Here is a 21526-nt window from a genome sequence, read left to right as displayed (position 1 = left end):
CTACCATCTCCACCATCCATCCACAAAACTCTTTTTATCATCCCAAGTGAAAGGACATACCCATTAAATAATATCTATACCCCCTGTCCCCAGCTCTTAGCAACCACTTTCTTTTTTCTGTCTATGAAGTTGACTCCTCCAGGTACCTCATAGAAGGGGAATCATACAGAATTAGCGCTTTTGTGCAGCTCACTTCACCCATCATAACGTCCACAAAGTTCATCCATGTTGTAGCATATGTTGGAATTTCCTTCCTTTTTTTTTAACAGCAACAAAGAATAGTTTATTTAACAAAATCAGAGCTCCATATACATGTAAAGTGATGATACAAAAGTTGGTGACTAGTCAAACACTTCAGTTTCACATTTAACACTTTCTACTATTTTTAATTACATTAATTCTGTTAAAGAGAACTTTTTCCTTATATCCCTCCATGATGGGTCTTTAGTCTCTCCCAGTGGTACCCAAATTACACATAAGGAGGACTAGGCAAGGCCTAAAATACTCTTTTAAGTTGTTTTGCACAATGAGATAGGACACACAGTCTTTAACATTTCCTGATGCATGTTCTTTCTTAAGGAAAAGAAAAAGCAATGTCAATAGTTTAAAAAATAAGTCTTCTTTGAAGCATGAGATAAATATAGTCAATACCAGCCTATACCAAAGAACCTGGCAATGGCAAGACGCGTGGCTTATGCAAGAAGCCATCAATGTGACTTTTATATAAAATCTTTGCAACATTTAACCACACTTTTACCTCTTGAAAAATTCTCCCATTCTTCAATATAAGTTTGTTAATCAAAAAGGAAAAAAGTCAGGTTGTGGGGAGATAATAATAATATTTGAAAGTATTATGATGCCAATGAACACATGTGTAGTCTCCCAAGACTGTGCATTTTCCATCTGTGGGTTTTTTCAAAGAGGAAACCAGCTGCAGGATGGACAGAGATCTTTACTGAGGAGAAGCAACAAACCTGCATTTATGTTCTAAGAGGCTCAGCTAACAGGAGGTAAAACACAGCAAGGCACTTACCTAGTTCATATGGGTAGGAAAAAAGAAGACACCAAACCAGGTATCATGCAACTTTTTAAAAAGTCAGACATTTATGGTAACTTAAAATCTTGCCTTCCTTGGTGCACACCCAGCCAGTTCCTTCCCTGAACTGTCAGTCTAATGGGCCCCACTTGAACTTCAAAAATATCAGGCCCTCATGCTGGCAGGTATCCCATTCGCTCTTGATTGCTGATAGTTGTATTTTACGGAAACAATAAGGAAAAGAGGAGAGTAGCTCTTTGAATAGCAGCCAGAAGAAAAAAGTAATAGTTCAAATAGCAGCCACTGATACTACCAAAGTCCATGTGGTTGTTCGCCCACCCCATGGCCCTGACAGACACCAGCTCCAGCAGACGTGAACTCATGAGGGACCCAACACCAGAGAAGAAAAAGAACGAGCTCATGATGGCACTCTGCATGGACTTGGGGCCACCAATTATGCAAATTCCAGACCTGCTATACTTGCAAATATCTCACTGATGCCGATCAGCACAAACTGTGGGACCTGACACCATACAGGCAAATCCATGGCAAACACACACATTTCCAGTGGTCTGGTTAATGGTTTTCTCTTTCACGACATCCAGCCTTTTGCTTTCCAAAATGCCAGCGGCAAAGGCTGAACACATGAAAAAGAATATTCTGACAGGATCCTTTTTTTAAGGAAAATTACTGTAAGCCATGTCTTCTCAAAATGGGATCAACCAACTTATCCTTTAAGGAAATTAACAGGAGGATGAGCACCATGTGGAACATGGTAAATCAGGCTGCCAGAAACATATGAGCAGTGGTTGTAATACTGGCGATATCTGGAGTCCTCAAATAAAGACTAAAACATGAGTTGTCTGCATTTAAAAATACAGTGTCCAGAAAGATATTAAAGCCAAAACAACAGGGATAGTCTTGACAAGAGATTTTACATCTTCCAATTTGTCTTTCATAAATGGCCTCTATGAATCATCTTACATAAATCTTATTTAGAATTCTAGATAGTTGAAAGACTCCACTGCTTTCAGCACTAGGTCTGAGTTCTCCGCCCACTTTTGGGAACAGCATGAATATGTTAAAATTTTGAACATATCTACGAAGGCACTGCCATTGGGGGGCTTGGTGATGAAAAAGCTCTGGCTGCAAAGGAAGATCAGGAAAGAGAAGCCTATGTAGACAGCGGGGATGTCATAAGTCATTACAAAGCCCACATTCTGCTGAATGTAGGCAATGCCTCCTAGCTAGACAATTGCACACTAATCCCCATTAAGGTTCCAGTAAAACCAATGAAAGTACCCTCTTGTGGCTCCTGGACCTCAGTCTTTAACTTGGTTGGTGCTGAAGTGCATGATGTTGGCCTTGATGCCACCCACACCCATGCCAACCATTGAGATCGCATTGAGCACACACTAGCAGGTGGCTGAGTGGGCAAGTCAGGGCAGCAGCGCTGAGTGGTTGCAGGGCTCAAGGGGTGCAGGTCTACCACAGAGCACTGCATGCAAGGCAGGTGTGGCCAGAAGCCAGAAGGCCAACAAGCCCAGCAGGTAGAGTGCCACGCTGAGCAAAATGGTACGAGCCCCACCAAGCCACACATTGGCCAGCCAGCAGCAGAAGAGTGACACCAGGTAAGTGAGGCCTGTGAAGAGCTGCAGCCCAGTGGTGCACCATTCAGGAACGTCACCAGATTGGCTGTGACTACACAGAAGGCAGCAAGCTCCAACGGCTTGGCCAGCAGCACCACAGTGTGCACTGCAGTGCACACTGCACACCAGCCTAGAAGCCACCCACCGCACTCCCAGGAGCAGTGCCAGCTCCTCTGTGCCCCAGCACTAGCCCTCCAACCACCCTTCTGCCTGCTCTGCTGCTCTGGTAGGACCACCCTCCATCCTTTTTAAGGCTGAATAATATTCCATTCTCTGTAAATACCCATTTTGTTTACCTCTTTATGCTTTAATGGACCTTTGGGCTGTTTCAACCTTCTGGCAATTGCAAACAGCATCCTATGCCTTTTTTAAAAAGGCATACAGAAGATTCCACAAGCCCTTAATAACCCATTCCAAAGTCCTGAAGTGATCAATGAAAGAACTGGTTCTTTGAAAGGATAAACAAAATTGATAAACATTTAGCCAGACTCATGAATTAAAAAAGAGGATGGGGGCCCAAATAAATAAAATCAGAAATGAAAAAGAACTTAAAACAGGCACCACAGAAATACAAAGTATCATAAGAGAATACCATGAACAATTATATGTCAACAACTTGGACAACCTATAATATACTGATGAATTCCTGAAAACATACAATCTTTCAAGACTGAATCAAGAAGAAACAGAAATCTGAACAGACCAACTATTAGTAATCACATTGAATCAGGAAACAAAACGAACAAGCAAAAACCCTCAACTTCAAGACCAGATGCCTTCACAGGTGAATTCTACCAAATTTTTAAAGAATAATTAATAACAACCTTCTCAAACCATTTCAAAAAATTGAAAAGAAAAGAATGCATTCAAGCTCATTCTATGAGGCCAGCATTACCATAACAAAACCAGACAGATACTACAAGAAAGAAAATTACAGACCAATATCCCTAATGAACATAGATGCAAACATTCTCAGCAAAATGCTAGTAAACCAAATTCAATTGAAAGGATCGCCCTGACCAGTGTGGCTCAGTTGGTTGGCGTGTCATCCATGCATTGAAAGGTTGCAGGTTCAGTTCCTGGACAGGGAGCCTATGGGAGGCAATCAAATGCTGTTTCTTTCACTTCAGTGTTTCTCTCTTCCTCTGCACCCCCCTTCCTCTCTCTCTAAAAGAACTGAAAAAGTGTCCTGTGGTAAGGATAAAAAATTTTTTTAATTAAAAAAAAAATCATGCACTGTGATCAAATGAGATTTATTCCAGGGATGCAAGGATCGTTCATTATCTGCAAATCAATTAATATAATACACCATATTTTTAAAAAAGATAAAACTCATATGATCATCTCAATGGATGCAGAAAAAGCATTTGACAAAATTCAACATCTATTTGTAATGAAAACTCTCAACAAAGTGGGCACAGGGGGAAGATACCTCAACAAAATAAAGGCCATTATAACAAACCATAGCTAACATCATACTCAATGATGAAAAGCTTCCCCCCTAAGATCAGGAACAAGACAAGGATGCCACTCTCATCACTTTTATTCAACATAGTACTAGAAGTCCTAGTCACAGCAATCATACAAGAAAAAGAAATAAAAGTCAACCAAACTGGAAAGGAAGAAGTAAAAATGTTACTATTTGCAGATGACATATACTATATACAGAAAACTCTAAATATTTAAGCAAGAGAACTATTTGAACTAATAAATGAATTCAGAAAATTGCAGGATAAAAAATTAATATACAGAAATCTGTGGCATTTCTATATATTAATGAAGGACTATCAAAAACAGATTAAGAAAATAATCCTATTTACAATTACATCAAAAAGAGTGAAGTAAATAGAAATAAATTTAACCAAGGAAAAAGAGCTGTACTCTGAAAAATATTAGACATTAAAAAAAATTAAAGAGGATACAAATAATGGAAAAATATACCATGCTCATGGATTAGAAAAATTAATATTGTTACAATGTCCATATTACCCAAAGCAATCTATAGATTCAATGCAACCCCTGTTAAAATACCAATATCATTTTTCACAGACCTGGACAAATAATCTTAAAACTTATATGGAACCACAAAAGACTCTGAATAGCCAAAGCAATATTAAGAAAGAACAATAAAGCTGGAGGTATCACACTGTCTGATTTCAAAATATACTATAAAGTTACAGTTATCAAAATAGTACACTATAGCTACAAATCATACACATAGATTAATGGAATAGAATATAAAGTGCGGAAATTAACCCATGCTTATATGGTCAATGAATCTTTCCAAGTAGGCAGAAATATACAATGGGGAAAAGGCAGTTTCTTCAATAAATACTGTTGGAAAAATAGGACTGATATATGCAAAAAACTGAAACCAGGCCATTTTCTTATACTGTACACAAAAACAAACTCAAAATGGATTAAAAATTTAAGCATAAAACTCCTAGAAGAAAGCACAAAACTCCTAGAAGAAATCATAGGCAGTAAATTCTTTGACAATGGTCTTAGCAATAATTTTATTTGGACACGACTCCTTGGTCAAAGGCAACAAAAGCAAAATTAAACAAATTGGACTACGTCAAACAAAAGTCTTTTGCATAGCAAAGGAAACCATCAACAAGACAAAAAGATACCTATTGAATGAGAGAAGACATTTGCAAATGATATTCCAACAAAGGGTTAATAACAAAAACATGTAAAGGACTTATACAACTCAACATTTAGGAAATCCAATTAAAAGATAGGTAGAGGGTCTGAATAGACATTTCTCTCTTTTTTTTTACTGAATTTTTAAAAAAATTTTGAATCATGTTTAATCTATTACAGTTGTCTCAATTTTTACCCCTTTACCTCCTTCCACCCATTCCACCCACACCTCCTGCTCCCACAGTCAACTCCCACTCTGTCGTCCATGTCCACGGGTCATTCGTACATGTTTTTTGTCGAGTTCCTTTCCCTTCTTTCCACCATTGTCCTACTAACCCATCCTCTCTGGTCACTTTCAGTCTGCTCCATGTTTCCTTGCCTGTGGTTTATTTTGTTCGTTAGTTCATTTTGCTGAATAGATTCCACTTATAGGTGAGATCATATGGTATTTGTCTTTCACCAACTGGCTTATTTCACTTAGCTTAATATTCTCCAGTTACATCCATGTTGTCACAAAAGGTAGGACTTTCTTTTCTCTCTTTCTTTCTTTCTTTCTTTCTTTCTTTCTTTCTTTCTTTCTTCTTTCTTTCTTTTTTCTTTCTCTCTTTTTTTTTTAAATGCAAATTGATTTTATTTTTTTAAGTGTCAAAGTCAATTATAAAATATTAAAAAAATTAAAACCATTGTAAATTCTCAGCAATTAAAACAACATGACACCAGCACAGAAATAATCAAGTAGATCAATGAAATATAATGAGCATTCTAGAAACAAACATATATATCTGTCTAACAATGTAATATATGATTAAATTGACATTTCAAATAGATGGGTAAAATAAGGCTTATTCAGCAAATAAGGTGCATGGACCACTATTACGTGAAATAAAACAGATATAGAGCCCTACTTCACACATTTTACAAAAAATATTCAGGTGAGTTAAAAATCAATATGTAAAATCTAAGGAGTTTTAGGAGAAAATACAAGATAATATTTTTCTTACCCTGAAGTAAAATATTTAAACCCAGAAGCTATAAAGTAAAATACTGACAATGACTATATTAAACATTTAAGACTACATAGTAATATATATATGAAAATAGTTAAAGGACAAGTAATAGAATGGAAAAGTATTTGCCACATATCTAAAAAAGGGTTAATAGTTGTGTTTTTTTTTAATGGGGGGGGGAATTCTACAAACCTTTAATTGATTAATGGATAAAGAACACCAAAAAGTCATTTAAAGTATTTAAATATAATAGAAATAGACAAGAAAGATACAAAAACAGGTTTAGTTTTGACAAATAATAAATGAACACTTAAAATAGCACATCATTGTCACAATCAGATTAATACGTATTTAAAATATTGGTAATATCAAGTATTGGCAACTCTGAAAGGAAGTGGGTTTTCATAGACTCTTTTTCTTCATCTTAAAGCAGTCCCTTTAGCATATTTTGTAGTGCTGGTTTGGTGGAGGTGTATTTTTTTAAATTCTTTTGCTTGAGAAACTCCTTATTTTTCTTCCCATTTTAATTGAGAGCCTTGCTGGGTAGGTCAGTCTTGATTGCAGGCCTTTGCTTTTCATGACTTGAAATATTTCTTGCCACTCCCTTCTGGCTTGCAGTGTTTCTGTTGAGAAGTCAGTTGCTAGCCATATCAAGGGTCCCTTATATATTATTATTTCTTTTTCTCTTGCTTCCTTGAGAATTCTCTGTTTGTCTTTGATATTTGCCATTTTCATGATGATGTGTCCTGCTTCTTTGGGTTCCTCTTGAATGGGACCCTCTGTGCTTCCTGGACTTCTGTGGCTTTTTCTCTCCTCCAGTTAGGGAAGTGTTCCATCATTACTTTTTCAAACAGGTTCTCTATCCCTTCCTCATCCTCTTCTCCTTCTGGTATCCCTATTATATGATTATTATTAAGTTTCAGGCTGTCCTGCACTCCCCTCAATGCCTCTTCATTCTTTTGGAGTCTTTTTTAATTTTCTTGCCCTTCCTGGGAGCTTTTTTTCTACCTTGTCCTCCAGCTCGCTGATTCAGTCCTCAGCTTCATCTAGCCTGCTTTTGATTCCTTCTACTGTGTTCTTCAATTCAGAAATTGTATTCTTCATTTTCTCTTGTCTCTTATTGATAGTTTCTATGTCCTTTTTCATGCTGATAGAGTTTGCAGTGAGTTCCTCATAGTTTCCCTGTAGTTTTTGGTAATTCTCTCTGAGCTCACTGAGCTCATTGAGCTTCCTTAGAACCATTGCTCTGAAGTCAATATCTGATCGTTTACTTGCCTCTATTTCATTTAGTTGTCTTTCTGGGGATTCCTCCTTTCCCTTGGAGTGGGGGGTATTTCTTTGTCTTCCCATTATTTGTGAGACTCTTTTCTTTTGCTTCTTCTTCTTAAGTTGATCCGTCTTGATTTCCTGACTTTGTGGTGTAAACTTCTATGGTAGGAGACTGCTGTTTTTACTTTCTGGATCTGCCTCTGATGATGTCAGATGTTGTCCCTGTCTGACCTTAGGCAGTCTGTTCGAGACTTCCAGGAATTTACTGTCTGTGGCTATCTCCTTCAGCTGTTAATCTAGTCACTCTGCACTCAGCAGGCCACCTTAGACAGCTCAGGGAGGGGTGGAGACCCTCCTGGGGCGGGGTTATTGGGTCCTCTCCTGCTGCTGCCATAAGGGGGAGGAGTCCACACTGGGATCCTGCCAGCTACCCTCTCCATTCGTTCCCCAAAGCCTCCGACCCCAGTCTCTCCTCAAGTGTGCCCAGACCTCTCTGCACCCCCTTTCGCCAGGGATCTACTGTCTGCGGCTGCCTCTCTGCACTCAGCAGGTGGCTTAGACAGCACGTGGAGGGGTGGAATCCCACCTGGGGGCATGGCTCTTAGGTCCTCTGACTCTGGTACCGCTCATGGCGAGTGGTCTCTGCCTGAGCAAGATGGCTGCTGCCGCATGGGGGATGAGTCAGCACCAAGACCCCACTGGCCACTCTCTCAGTTCTCTCCCCAAAGCCCCTTCCCTAGTCTCTCCTCAGGCTTCTCCAGCCCACTCTTCCGCCGCCTTTGCCAGAGACCAGGGTAAGTGGCTTCATATAAAAATTTATGTATTGGCCCTTTAAACAGTTCTTTGCATCCCCAGCCACCTGTCTCTGGCAGAGAGCAACCCTGCCGCTTTTCACAGCTGGCTGTTTCCTGTGTACTTTTTGGGCTCTGGTGCTGTAGGCTGGAGATGCCGCTTTTGGTTTAGACCCCACTCTTCTTGGGGGGGATCCCACAGGCTGTTTCAATATCCTTATGGTGCTGCCGCCCACAGGCTCCCCACCTGCCTTCTCGAGTCTTGACTGGCTCTCCTTACCAATTAGATTGCACTAAAGCCAATTCTTTTGTCTCTCAGTTTACAAGGTTCCTCTCTCGCTATTGTTTAGTTTTTTGTTCCAGGTGATCTCTCCACAATTTAGTTGTAATTCCAGGTTGGTTCCAGGAGGAGGTCAGTGTGACTTCCACTCACCCCTCCGTCATCTTGTGAATAGACATTTCTTTAAAGAGGACATAAAGATAGCTAATAGATACATGATAAGATGCTCAAAACCACTAAGTATTAGGGAAATTCAAATCAAAACCACAATGAAATATCACTTCACACCTATTAGATGCTTATTATCAAAAAGAGAACAAATAACAATTATTGGCAAGAAGGTGAAGAAAAGGAAACCCTTGTGCACTGTTGGTGGGATATGAAATTGGTACAGCCACTGTGGAAAGCAGTGTGGAAGTTCTCTGAAGAATTAAAAACAGAATTACTGTATGATCCAGCAATTCCACTCCAGGGCATTTATTTTAAAAAAACCAAAAACACTAATTCAAAAAAATATGTGCACCCCTCTGTTCATTGTAGCATTATTTACAATAGCCAAGATATGGAAGCAACCTAGGTGTCTATTGATGAATGAGTGAATAAAAAAAGATGTGATATATAATGGAATATTACTCAGTCATAAAAAGGAATGAAATTTTGTCATTTGCAACAACATGGGTGGACCTAGGGGTTATTATATTAAGTTAAATGTCAAACAGAGAGACAAATACCGTATGATTTCACTTACATGTGAAATATTTTTAAAAACCTAAACAAATGAACAAACAAAGCAGAAACCCACTCATAGATACAGAAAATAAGCTGAAGTTTGCCAGCAGAGAGGGTAGCAGGGGAAGGACAAAAAGAAGTGAAGGGGATTGAAATGTACAGACTTCCAGATAAAAAATAAATAGGCCACAGGGGTACAATGTACAACATAGAAAATATAGTCAATAATATCTTAACTTTATACAGTGACAGATGGTTACTAGATTTATCAGAATGATCACATTGTAAGGTTTAGAAATATTTAGTCACTATGTTGCACACCTAAACTAATATAATATTGTATATCAACTATACTTTCACAAAAAGAAAGCAAATTAGGTATTTTTTCAAAAGGGAGACAGAAGAGTTGGTTAGACAGGTGGTGTGAGAAGAACTCAACCCATCACTGCTAGCTTTGAAGATGGTGAAAGCGAATTACGAGTTAAAGTATGCAGCAGCTTCTGGCAGCGGGGCATGGCCTTCCGTCTCCAGTCAGCCAGAAACCAAGGAGTTCAGTCCTACAACCACCCCACAAGGAACTGAGTTCTGCCAAAAACCCAAATAAGCAAGGAAGCAGGTTGTCCCTTAGAGCCTCCAGAAAGGAATGCAGCACGGCTGACCCCTTGATTTTCACAGGGGAGACCCATGCCAGACTCCTGATCTGCAACTGTAAGATAATAAATTAGTGTTCTTTTACGTTACAGCAGCAAGAGAAAATAATATAGGTGGTAATAATGTGTGCATTGCACCAGGCTGGTGCTGTGTATTTATCTGCATGATCATATTTACACTACAGCCCTGTTTGGTGACAACTGTTATCCTCACCTCCATTTTATAGAATGGGAGACAGAGTCTGAGAGAAACTATGTCCCTTCCCCAAGATCTCACGGCCACTAAGTATGGAACTGGGAATGGATTCCAAACTGATCATATTCAGAGGTTGTCCATAAACCACTATGCTATTGTACCTCCCCAGCTCTCAGGGCCCAGCATAGAGCCACTGAACGACCGGTGGTCCCCTAAAGCACACACACGTGTGCACATATGCACAGGCACACACACAACAGTGACATCCGGGCCACCTTTTGCTGTTTCATTATTGTGCTTACTGACCCTGAGTGGCTTTTTACATGAATGTCTGCTTGTTTTGTTTGGTTATGAGATCACTTAGCACTCAGTGGTTTTCTAGGTTCTGGTAACACTTGGCATAAAATTAGACAAAAGGGTTTCCAAGTTCAGCGACTGCTCCAGTACGGAAAAGCATCCCATGGAAGGCTGTTGTTAACTACGTAAGAGCGAGCCCCAAAATTGACACCCCCTGCCACTCTCTACCAGGAGAGAGCAAACCCACTGGCTTCAACAGAACTATGCATATTAAGGATCCTTTTTTAAAAAAGTCAAGGAAACCGTATATAAATCTATAATTAAAAGTCTTTGGTTAATAAAGGAGGAGGGGGGAGAATCCCTCATCTGTAGTTTGGTTCCTTTCATGGTTTGATGAAAAGTAAGATGACAGACATCACAAAAATTGTGACTTGACACACAGGAGGCACAATCTCTGACATTTCTTTGTCACTAATTCTCAGAATTCTAGAAAGGAATGACAGTCATCCTAATAAACCACGGTGTGCAGTATGATCTACCAAACTGCCAAGGGGTTTCACCCATTGTCAACCCCTCAGTCACTTTCTGTTTTTCATCTTGTGCAAAGGGCAGCATGACACAGCAGCCATGACCCAGGGAGGGGCCTTCACTTTCTATGAAGACCTGTGCGTCAGCCCTGCCAGATCACTCACTGTCTTCCCACAGAGCTTCACTGGGGTATACAAAGCAAACTTCTCTGTTTATTTAAAAGAACTAAATCTGCAATTTTGTGGAATGTAGACAATCCCAAAGAGGAAGGGCCCTTCAGTTCAGCAAATAACAAATTAGGGAAGAATTCCTAAGAGAGACTAATGGCTTTTCTCTGAAGACCATGCCAGCAACCTCAACCAGGAACAAGGAGGGCATCAGGAGAAACAACTTTCTTGTTTACGTCCTCCTGGTGATTCCTGAAGTAAAAAGGAGAAAGCACAATTTGATTTGCTACTCAAACACCTCTAGGCCAAGAATAGAAGAAGAAATGGATATGGAGTATTTTCCATATCTCAGAAGCTGTGGCTATAGCAACCATTAACATATATTGAGCCCTGGTGGGTATGGCGTAGTGGGTTGAGCACTGGCCTGTGAACTGAAAGGTCACTGGTTTGATTTCCGGTCAGGGCACATGTCTGGGCTGCAGGTTTGATCCCCAGTTGGGGTCATGCAAGAGGCAACTGATAGATCTTTCTCTTCAATATCGATGTTTCTCTCCCTCTCTTTTTTTTCCCTTCACCCTCTCTAAAAATAAATAAAATATTTTTTAAAAAACATATATTGAGTTAGGTGCTCTGCTGTGCCCATTACATGCCTCATCTCATTTGTCATTCAGAGCAATGACGTAAGTACCAAATGGAGAAACAGAGGTCCAGAAATCTTTCTGTCCCAAGGTTCTTCAGTTAATGGAGAGTAAATCCCAGATTTGAAGCTTGGGACAAGAAGCTCTCACATGTATCCTTCATGCAATTGTTACAGATAAGGAATCCTTGTCACTGGTTTACCAAGGGCCGCCCTTCTGGAGGGACTGAAGACAAGGTTGAAACTACATTGTCTTTCCCCCAAATGAAACAGTTTTATGGAAGGTGTATTGAATGTAGGGAAAGGACCTCCTACCTGGAAAGTACGCAGTGGACAGCCATGTTTTTACCCCATGGAAAGCTGAAAAGGTGGGGCAATCAGAGTCTCCTGGGCTTCCAGTGGAGTGGAACAAGGAAAGAACAAGGAGCCAAAAGAGGAACTGCTCCTGCCGAGAACTGCAGATAAGGGGCAGAGTGGGCCCTGCGGGGTGGGCTGATATGAGAGCTGAGAGGCAGGTCACATGTCGCACCTGCATACAACACTTTCTCAAAGGCCTTCCTCTTACATGAAACCTATTTGCTTTCTGAATATGAGAGATGTGGTGTTCAGTGCCAGGAACGCAGAGCACAGAGACATAGGGAGAAGTGTGACCAGAGGAGGGAACCTAAGCTAAACATCTTCTTCCCTTTACCCATTTTCTTTCTCTATTAAGTTTGTACCTTATAGCCAAGGAAAAGCTTTTAAGCAGTACTGGTTCCCTTCTTTAAAAAAAAAACAAAAAACCCTTGCCCTGACCAGTGTGGCTCAGTTTGTTGGGTGTCATCCCACAAAGTAAAAGGTCACTGATTCAATTCCTGGTCAGGACATATGGCTGGGTTGCAGGTTCAGTCCCAGGTTGGAGTGTGTATGAGAGGGAACTGATTGATGTTTCTCTCACATCAATATTTCTCACCCTCTCTTTCTCTCTCCCTTCCCTTCTCTCTAAAAATAAATAAATAAAATCTTTAAAGGTAAGTAAATTTAAAAAATAACAACAATCTCTTTCCCATCATTACATATGTATCTTGAGGAGAGAAAGAAATTTCCATTTGATGAAAACACTGTGCTATGGAGCACCTACTGCCCCAGAAACAATATGAGAACATCATTCCTTCATTCATGATTCACTGGGTGCCCACCATGAGTCAGATGTTATACCAGGCACTTGTGAGTCATGCAGTGCTAGAAAAGGCATCATGCAGGAAGCTGCATAGCTATGCAGCTTTGCAGCAAGGCGAGATGTTGACTTAGAGCTGTAGGAGCAAGGAAACGTTTGATTAGGGGTGGAGCAGGTAGACCAACCTCATCTCCATACTCCTGGATGTGAGGAGGTTATAGTGGAAACCTTACAAATTAAGCAAGCCTGTTCTGTCTGGAAGGCCTGAGACAAGTTGAGAAGCTACCAAGATGGTTGACTTTAGAGCTCTGTTCACAAAGACAGTTTGTTTCAAGACATCTCTTAGGCCAGTCAAGCTAGAAACAGATCTAAATATATTCTATACCAATGCCTTCTTCTACAAGTAAGGAAAATGTCCCAAAGAAAGTGGTCCTAAGAGTTCAGAGACCTAGCCAAGAGAACCAGATGAGTGTCAGATCAAAAGCTGAAGCCTACCTGTCTCCATTTTGGCCTGATCATCACTTTGATCTGATTCACTCATTCACTCATTCATTAAAACATTTGCAAGACACCAATTATACGTCAAGAACTGGACTTGGCTCTTTGCCTATCTAGAGTAAAAGGATCTAAGGTTCATACAAATAAGCCTCTTTACCACTACTTCAAATTAATTATGAGAAGTGTTGCAATATTTTTGTCATTTGGTGTTTTCCTGTTTGATCGCTATCCAAACACCTGCTGGTGAAAGGACCCAAGGGGATATGTGTGGAGCATTGCAGTATCATCACTGATACACCATAGTAAAATTACAGAAAACCAAAGACAAAAAAGTCCTGAAAGCAGCCAGAGTGGGGAAGATATATTACCTTCAAAGGAGTAACAATGAAAATGATAGTTAACTTGCTAATAAAAACAACGGGAGCCAAAATACTGGAGTGACGTGTGAAGCACTAAAAGAAATAAGTTATAACCTAGAATTCTATACCCAGTGAAATATCTTTCAAAACTGAAGGCAAAATAAATACACTTTCAATCTCAAGTCCCACCAACAAAAATCAAAGAGTATTCATCAAACCCACACTGAAAGAAATACTAGACAAAATTCTTTAACAAAAGGCAAATGATTCCTCCACTGAAAGAAAAATAGAAAAGAAAACCACAGAAACAAATAGTAAGGAAACAGGCACATAATGAGTAACTGTAAATAAACATACTGGGAAGTTTCAGCCAAGATGGAGGCATAGGTAGATAATACTTTGCCTACTCACACAACCAAAGGACAATAACAAATTTAAAAACAAAAAATAACAAGAACTTCCAGAAACTGAACTGTATGGAAGTTTGACAACCAAGGAATTAAAGAAGAAACATTCATCCAGACTGGTAGGAGTGGCGGCGACAGGCAGCTGGGGCGGAGAGGACACACAGCAGAGCAGCGGCTGGCAGACCAGGCAGCCCCACATTTGCATGCAGATAAACTAGGAGGAAGAGCTGGGGAGCAAGACAGACCATGCACCCAGGGTTCCAGTGAGGGAAAAGAAAACCTCAAGACCTCTGGCTATAAAAATCTCTGGGAGGATGCGGCAGTAGGAGAAACTCCCAGCCTCACAGGAGTGTTTGCTGGAGAGACCCTTAGGGTCCTAGAATGTACACAAACCCACTCACCCAAGAGTCGGCCCTAGAAGGGCCCAATTTGTTTGTGGGTAACAGGGGAAGTGACCGAAAGCTGATGAAAGCTGAGCAAGAGGCATTGCTCCCTCTTGAACACCTCCCCACATACAGCATCACAAGGCAGCAACCTGGGTTGCCCCGCCCTGGCAAATACTTAAGGCTCCACTCCTTAAAACATAACAGGAGCACTGAGACAAAGCAATATGGCCCAAATGAAAGAACAGATCAAAGCTCCAAAAATAGAACTAAGCAATTAACAGATAGCAAACCTATCAGATGCACTGCTAATCAGCATGCTCACAGAAATGGATGAGTATGGTCACAAAATGGATGAAAAAGTGAAGGCTATACTAAGTGAAATAAAGCAAAATATACAGAGAACCAACAGTAAAGAGAAGGAAACTGGGACTTAAATCAATGATTTGGAACAGAAGGAAGAGATAAACATTCCACCAGAACAGAATGAAGAAACAAGAATTCGAAAAAAATGAGGAGAGGCTTAAGATCCTCTGGGACAACTTTAAACGTTCCAGCATCTGAATCATAGAGGTGCCAGAAGGAGAAGAGGAAGAACAAGAAATTGAAAACTTATCTGAAAAAATAATGCAGGAAAACTTCCCCAATCTGCGAAGGAAATAGAGTTTCAAGAGATCCAGGAAGCTCAGAGTCCCAAAAAAGTTGGACCCAAGAAAGCACACACCAAAGCACATCATAATTACATTACCCAAGATTAAAGATAAGGAGAGAATCTTAAAAGCAGCAAGAGCAAAGGAGACCGTTACCTACAAAAGAGTGCCCATAAGACCATCAGCTGATTTCTCAAAAGAAACCTTGCAGGCAAGAAGGGGCTGGAAAGAAGTATTAAAGTCATGAAAAGCAAGGACCTACATCCAAGATTACTCTATCCAGCAAAGTTATCATTTAGAATGGAAGGGCAGATAAAGTGCTTCCCAGATAAGGTAAAATTAAAGGAGTTCATCATCACCAAGCCCTTATTATATGAAATATTAAAGGGACTTATCTAAGCAAAAGAAGAAGATCAAAATTATGAACAGAAAATGTCAACAAACTCACAACTATCAACAACTGAACCTAAAATAGAAACAAAAACAAACTCAGTGAACAACCAGAACAGGAACAGAATCACAGAAAGGGAGATCACATGGAGGGTTATCAGTGGGGAGGGGGAGGGGGAGAATGGGGGAAAAGGTACAGGGACTAAGAAGCATAATTGGTAGGCACAAAATTGACAGGGGGAGGTTAAGAATAGTATAAGAAATGGAGAAGCCAAGGAACTTATATGTATGACCCATGGACATGAACTAAGTGCGGGGGGAATGCTGGTGGGAGGGGGTATACAGGGCAGAGGGGAATAAAGGAGAGGAAAAAATGGGACAACTGTAATAGCATAATCAATAAAATATATATAAATAAATAAACATGTTAACTGTATAAAACAATAATGATGGCTTAAGGAAAATAAATATATGTGGAATTAAAATTCATTTTTACTATAATAGTAAATAGAATTAAAGTGTTCTAAGGTCATAAAACTGATAAATGGTAACAATATTTATCTATATTCAAGGGTAATAGGTCAAGACTATAAAACTAACAACTTAATATAAAAGGAGAAATTGAATAACAAAAATATTTCATTAATATAAAAAAGGGAGAAAAATAAACACAAAACAGATGACACAAATAGAAAATAAATTACAAGAGGGCATAATTATATAACATAGAGATAAAATAAATGTTCTTATTAAGAGATTGAGGTGGTATCATCAAAAGTGAAGAAGTAAGGACATCAAAGAGTTCGCCTCTCCATAAAAACAATTTTAAAATTGGTATAATTTCTCAAAAGAAACTTTGGAAATAAAACTCTGGAAATAACCAAAGACTCACAGTAACCTTGACTAAATGTGGAGCATTTAGTTAAGAAAATCAGCTAAATTTCATGAAGAAAAGAAAAAAATGGTATCTGATTAGAAAGGTAAAAGTAGCTCTATTTGCAGATGAGCTTATATGAGGGTGGACAAAACCAGGTTTACCATTGTTCATATGGAAAAGAACACAATAATTAATAAATAGTACAAGAATAAACGCTGTGTTTCACATACACACAACTGTAAACTTACTTTTGCCACCCCTGTATATATCACCTTAGAGAATCAACAACAATAAATATTTTTAAAACTAATAAACTAGTTTGGCAAGGTTAGAGAATACATAATATTTAAAAATTAGTTGTATTTTTATATGCTAGCAATGAACAATTCAAAATGAAATTAAGAAAACTATTCCATTTATAATAGTATTTAAAAAACACAAAAACTTTAGGCAAAAATTACAAAAACTGAACAGTGAAACAATACTTTGTTGAACAAAATTAATGAGCTAAATAATGGAAAGATATTTCATGTTCACAAAGAGGAAGTCTTAATATTGTTAAGATGGCAATGCTCCCCAAATTCATCTGCAGGTTTAATGCAATTCCTCTCAAAATTCCAATTGCTTTTTTACAAAAATAAACTTATCCTAAAATTCACAGGGAATTACAGGAGACACAAAGCAACAAAAAAAATCTTGAAAAAGACAAACAAGTTCAGAGAACATACATTTTGAGATTTCAAAATTTACAAAACCCTATAAAAGAGCTACAGTAATCAAGACAATGTGGTACTGGAATAAGGATAGAAATGTAGGCTTAATGATCAATGGAATAGAACTGAAAGTCCAGATATATGTTAATACATCTATGATCAATTGATTTTAACAAATGGTGCTGGGACAACAGGAAATCCACATGAAAATGAATGAAGGTGAACCTTTACCTCATACCATATACAAAACTTAATTTAAAGTAGATCAACAACCTAAATATAAGGACTATAAAATTCCTAGATGAAAATACAGCTATAAATCTTCATGACCTTGGATTAAGCAATAATTCCTTGAATATGACACCAAAGGCATGAGCAGGAAAAGAAAAAATTAGTTTAATTAGACTTCATCAAAATAAAAAATCTTTGTGTGTCAAAGAACACAATCAATAAAGTGAAAATACAACCACTAGTCTGAATAGACTCTTATCAGATTTGCAAATTATATATCTGATAAGCATCTATTATCCAGAATATATAAAGAACACTTACAAAAAACAATAAAAAGACAAATTACCCAATTAAAAAATGAAAAGGAATTTGAATAGAAATTCCTCCAAAGAAGGTATGCAAATGGCCAATAAGCACGTGAAAAGATGCTCAATATCATTAGTCATCAGGGTTATGTATATTAAAACCATAATGAGCTCTGGCTGGGTGGCTGAGTTGGTTGGAACGTCGTCCCATACATCAAAATGTTTTGGGTTCAACCCCTGATTGGGGTGCCTATGAGAGGCAACCAGTCAATGTTTCTCTCTCTCTCTTTCTCTCTCTCTCTCTCTCTCTCTCAAATCAATAAACATAGCTTCAGGTGAGGATTCAAAAAAAACATGAGCTACAACACAATCTTTAGGTTGGCTTTTATCCCACCCCCCCCCCAAAAAAATAAGTGTTTGTGAGGACGTGGAGAAATCAGAATCTTTGTACATTGCTGGCAGGAATTTAAAATGTTGCAACCACTATGGAAAACAGTATGGCAGTTCATGAAAACACTAAACATAGAATTACCATATGATCCAGCAATTCACTCCTAGGTATATATCGAATGGAACTGAAAGCAGGGACGCAAATGCTTGCATGCCAATGATCACAGCAGCATCATTCACAGTAGCCAAAAGATGAAAAAAATCCAAGTGTCCATCAACAGACATTACAGAAAAACAAAATAGAGTCTATACATACAGTAAAATATTACTTAGCCAACATGGATGAACTTTGAAGACATTACATTAAGCGAAACAGACAGAAAAGGACAAACATTGTGTGATCCACTGATGTGAGGTAAATAGACAATCTAGAGGTGTATCTAGAATAGAGAAAATCTTAGAGACAGAAGGTATTACAGGTTACCAGTGGGGATGGCAGAGGGACGATGAAGAATTATTGCTTAATGATTAGATTTCCCATTAAGAGTGATAAAAAAAGTTTTGGAAATAGAAGTGGTAATGGTTGTGGAACATTGTGAATATAATTATACTTAAAATGATTAAATGGCTCATTTTATATTTTGTATGTATAAACACAATTTTTAAAAAATCAATAATGGAATATATGAAAAACATTGAGTTACTTTAAAGAGGTAAATTATTTCATATGTGAAATATCTCAATGAAGCTGTTAAAATTTTATTTTAAATTTATAAATCATGTTTATTCTATTACTGTTGTCTCAATTTTTACCCTTTTACCCCCTTCCACCCATCCCACCTCCACCCTCTGCTCCCACAATCAATTCCCACTCTGTTGTCCATGTCTATGGGTCATTCATACATATTCTTTGTCTAGTCCCTTCCCCTTCTTTCCACCATTGTCCTCTTTCCCCATCCCCTCTGGTCCCTTTCAGTCTGCTTCGTGTTTCTGTGCCTGTGGTTTATTTCGTTCGTTAGTTTATTTTGTTGAATAGAGTCCACTTTCAGGTGAGATCATATGGTATGTGTCTTTCATCAACTGGCTTATTTCACTTAGCTTAATATTCTCCAGTTCCATCCATGTTGTCACAAAAGGTAAGAATTCCATTTCTTTTCTTTTCTTTTCTTTCTTTTCTTTCTTTCTTTAATGCAGATTGATTTTATTTATTTTTTAAATGTCAAAGTTAATTATAAAATATTAAAAAATTTAAGTCCATTATAAATTCTCAGCAATTAAACCAGTATGACACCAGCACAGAAATAATCAAGTAGATCAAAGAAATTAATGAGCATTCTAGAGACAGACATAAATATTTGTCTAACAATATAATATATGATTAAGTTGATATTTCAAAGCAATGGGTAAAATAAAGTTTATTCAACAAATAAGGTTCATGGACCACTATTAGTTGAAATAAAACAAATATAGAGCACTATTTCACGCATTATACAAGAAATATTCAAGTGAGTTAAAAAACAGTATGTAGAATCTAAGAGTTTTAGAAGAAAATAGAACTAATATTTTTCATGACCTGAAGTAGAATACTCAAACCCAGAAGCTATAAAGTAAATATTGACAATATGACTATATTAAACATTTAACACTATATAGTAATATACATATAAAAAAAGTTAAAGGACAAGGTTTAGAATAGAAAAGTATTTGCAACACATCTAAAACATGTTAATAATTGTTTTTTGTTTTTTTAGGGAAAAAAGTTCTACAAACCTTTAATCAATAAATGGATAAAGAATAACAAAAAGTCATTTAAAGCTTTTTAAAAATAATAGAAATAGGCAAGAAATATACAGAAACAGATTTAGTTTCAACAAACAGTAAAGGAACAATTAAAATAACATCATTGTCATAATCAGATTAATGAGTATTAAAAATATTGGTAATATCAAGTACTGGCAACTCTGAAAGGAACTGGGGATTCATAGGAACTTTTTCTTCATCTTAAAGCAGTTCCTTTAGCATATTTTGCAGTGCTGGTTTGGTGGAGGTGTATTCTTTTACCTTCTTTTGTCTGGGAAACTCCTTATTTCACCTTTAACTTTAATGGAGCCTTGCTGGGTAAAGCAGTCTTGGTTGCAATCCTTTGCTTTTCATGACTTGGAATATTTCTTGCCATTCCCTTCTGGCTTGCAGTGTTTCTGTTGAGAAGTCAGTTGCTAGCCATATCGGGGGTCCCTTATATATTATTATTTCTTTTTCTCTTGCTTCCTTGAGAATTCTCTGTCTTTGATATTTGCCATTTTCATGATGATGTGTCCTGCTTCTTTGGGTTCCTCTTGAATGGGACCCTCTGTGCCTCCTGGACTTCTGTGGCTTTTTCTCTCCTCCAGTTAGGGAAGTGTTCCATCATTACTTTTTCAAACAGGTTCTCTATCCCTTCCTCATCCACTTCTCCTTCTGGTATCCCTATTATATGAATATTATTAAGTTTCAGGCTGTCCTGCACTCCCCTCAATGCCTCTTCATTCTTTTGGAGTCTTTTTTAATTTTCTTGCCCTTCCTGGGAGCTTTTTTCTACCTTGTCCTCCAGCTCGCTGATTCAGTCCTCAGCTTCATCTAGCCTGCTTTTGATTCCTTCTACTGTGTTCTTCAATTCAGAAATTGTATTCTTCATTTTCTCTTGTCTCTTATTGATAGTTTCTATGTCCTTTTTCATGCTGATAGAGTTTGCAGTAAGTTCCTCATAGTTTCCCTGTAGTTTTTTGTAATTCTCTCTGAGCTCACTGAGCTCATTGAGCTTCCTTAGAACCATTGTTCTGAAGTCAATATCTGATCGTTTACTTGCCTCTATTTCATTTAGTTGTCTTTCTGGGGATTCCTCCTTTCCCTTGGAGTGGGGGGTATTTCTTTGTCTTCCCATTATTTGTGAGACTCTTTTCTTTTGCTTCTCCTTCTTAAGTTGATCCGTCTTGATTTCCTGACTTTGTGGTGTAAACTTCTATGGTAGGAGACTGCTGTTTTTACTTTCTGGATCTGCCTCTGATGATGTCAGATGTTGTCCCTGTCTGACCTTAGGCAGTCTGTTCGAGAATTCCAGGAATCTACGGTCTGTGGCTATCTCCTTCAGCTGTTAATCTAGTCACTCTGCACTCAGCAGGCCACCTTAGACAGCTCAGGGAGGGGTGGAGACCCTCCTGGGGTGGGGTTATTGGGTCCTCTCCTGCTGCTGCCATAAGGGGGAGGAGTCCACACTGGGATCCTGCCAGCTACCCTCTCCATTCGTTC

General features: G+C 38.4%; 1 pseudogene; it reads right to left on the bottom strand.

Moving 5' to 3' along the window:
- Window positions 1-1201: 1201 nt before the first annotated feature.
- On the bottom strand, window positions 1202-13543 carry LOC129072152 (solute carrier family 15 member 4-like; annotated as a pseudogene).
- Window positions 13544-21526: the final 7983 nt, after the last annotated feature.

This window comes from Pteronotus mesoamericanus, unplaced genomic scaffold, assembly GCF_021234165.1.
Source record: "Pteronotus mesoamericanus isolate MK-2021 breed Mesoamerican mustached bat unplaced genomic scaffold, CSHL_Meso_final contig_311, whole genome shotgun sequence".
NCBI lineage: Eukaryota > Metazoa > Chordata > Mammalia > Chiroptera > Mormoopidae > Pteronotus > Pteronotus mesoamericanus.
Note: the sequence above shows the minus strand (reverse complement) of the source record. Positions and strands in the feature narration are given on the sequence as shown.